At 44.8% G+C, this 2,577-nt stretch overlaps 1 protein-coding gene across 1 annotated transcript in view; it reads right to left on the bottom strand.

The window, feature by feature from the left end:
• Slc5a8 (solute carrier family 5 member 8) overlaps positions 1–2,577 on the bottom strand; it is a 41,686-nt gene that overhangs the window by 2,439 nt on the left and 36,670 nt on the right. The window lies entirely within an intron of this gene.

Raw genomic sequence — 2,577 nt, 5'->3', positions numbered from 1 at the left:
CTCTGCCTCTGCCTCTGCCTCTGCCTCTGCCTCTGCCTCTGCCTCTGCCTCTGCCTCTGCCTCTGCCTCTCTGCCTCTGCTTCTGCCTCTGCTCCCTGCACCTCTGCCTCTGTTCCTACCCCTCCACCTCTGCCCCTCTTTCTCTGCCTCTGCCTCTCTCTGTGTTCCTCTGTTCCTCTACCCCTCTGCCTCTCTACCCACTCCTGCTCTGCCCCTCTGCCCCTCTGCCCCTCTGCCCCTCTGCCCCTCTGCCCCTCTGCCCTCCACCTCTCTGCCCCTGCCAGTGAACCTACTTTCCCTGGCTTTTGGTCTCTATGAAGAGTTACAGGCATGGAGAAATTATGAGTTAAGCAAGTGGAACTCTGAATACTCACAGATGTTTTATACAAATCTTCCTCTCTACGGTTCTGTTTTACAAATGGATCCTCTTATTTGGCTTTGCTTTCTGTCTGTCTATCTGTCTGTCTGCCTTTCATCTTTCTTTTCCTTTTTTTCTGTGTTTGTTTGTTTGATTGATTTTGTCTTGGTGGACCAGCTAAGATACTTTGGGGAACCAAGTATATGGTCCTCAAACTACCACTGTCTACATCTTTGAGAAGATGTGCTTAAAATACAGATATCTGCACTGTAGCTTTGACTGACTTGGAACTGTGGGGCCACAGAACTCTTGGTTTTGTCAGATTTCCCAGATTGCCAGATTTCTTTGGTTGGTTGGTTTTTTTGTTTTTGTTTTTCTGAGACAGGTTTTCTCTGTGTGACAGAGCCCTGGCTGAACTGAAACTCACCTCAGAGACCAAGCTGGCCTTAACCTCTCAGAGATCACCTGCCTCTGCCTCCAGAGTTCGGGGATTAAAGACATGTACCGCCATGCCTGGCTTCCAAGGTGATTTTTATACCTGCTAGTGTTTGGGAACTGCCACAGCACCTGCTCTTGTTTCACAGAGACAGAAACAAGCACGCAGTACAGAGTCAAATGGAGCTGAAATGCCAGTCATGGATGTCCATCTGGATTCCTATAGATTTCTCATAGCCTACAGCTTATTGTAAGGAACATCAGAAGTGTATGTTTCTAGATCTATTTCAAGATTCTCACAGTTGATATGGTGAAGAAATGGCTCATTAGTAAATTAATGAAGGGAATGTGTTTTTATAACTATATGCCTGCTCTCCTGGATTTAACTGCAAGCAGTTAACAAAATCAAAGAAGTTAAGGAAAAGAAAAGGAACTGCCAATGGGAACATTCGGATACCCCAGTGTCTTTAAAAGGGACAGAGAACAGATGGGCGTGTGTGTGTGTGTGTGTGTGTGTGTGTGTGTGAGAGAGAGAGAGAGAGAGAGAGAGAGATAAAAATACAAGGGAATGGTATAACTGTATTTCAGATATGAACCAGCGGATAATTTGTGAAAATGAGTTGTATCTCTCAAAGTAGATTAAACAACGAGGCTACTGTGTTATTTTTTTTATGAGAAAAACACAATCCTTTTGGAAAGTGAGTTCAAACATTACAGTTACCAATACAAAGGCAACAAGGTTGCAAGTAGCATTACCTGGATGCCAAAAAATCGAAGTGTAACCAGATTCTACAAAGAGGCTGCTGCTAGTTTTGCATAGTGAAAACTGAGCAGCAACGCTGTGTGTTTGGACACAGCGCAGGACAGCTGCCTAATTGATAAGGAAGATAATGCAGCATTCTGCTGGGAGGGATAGGTAGGCATGTGAGAGGGAGTTCGGGGGATTAGGAACCCAGCACTTCACCAACCCCCAATCCCAGTCACTGTGACTTCTCACCTGGATATTGTGAGAGAGTCTCTCTGCCCTTCTCCCCCACAATCCCTTCTCAAACTGGATCAAAAGCTCCTTTGAGAATTATTAGAACAGTAATTGGGGGAAATAGTCACGGATTAGACCTAAGAGATGCCAATGGAGAGTAGGAAAGAAAAGACAAGAACATTGAAGGAATCTTCCCAGATGCAGACATGTGACTAATAGAAGTTCTCAGAAAGATAAAAGAGAAAATAGCAAGAAATTACAAAAGGACAGCTAAAAGGAAATGCCCCGGGAGAGAGACACGAGACTTCAGGGTTAGATGGTTATAGGGCAAGGTAGTCATTGGCAAATGTACCACTGGAATTGTCAGCTGGGAGCCCAGTACCAACCTTCCACAGCAGCAGGAGAGAGAGAACTGAGATTAAAACGTTTTAAGATAGAACTCAAATTATCAGTCACACCCGAGTCCATTTTTTGGACATGTAAATTTTCCAAAATGTCTCCTCTCTGTCCTTTTCAAGAGTGTGCTCTGTAAGATGGATCCACTCCATTAAAGGAATGAACATAGGGGTAGGAGAGATGGCTCAGCAGTTAAGATTACTAACTGCCACTGTAAAGAACCAGGATTTGGTTCCCAGCTCTCACGTGGTGGCTCAGAATTACAGGTAAGGAGGAATAGGGCACCTCCTTCTGGCCTCTGAGGGCAGCAGGCAACGGGCAGTGCAACTACACACACGCAGGTAAAACACTCACACATGTAAAACTACACATATACAGGTAAAACACTCACACATGTAAAACTACACAT

This window comes from Mus caroli, chromosome 10 (genome assembly GCF_900094665.2).
Source record: "Mus caroli chromosome 10, CAROLI_EIJ_v1.1, whole genome shotgun sequence".
Classification (NCBI taxonomy): domain Eukaryota; kingdom Metazoa; phylum Chordata; class Mammalia; order Rodentia; family Muridae; genus Mus; species Mus caroli.
Note: the sequence above shows the minus strand (reverse complement) of the source record. Positions and strands in the feature narration are given on the sequence as shown.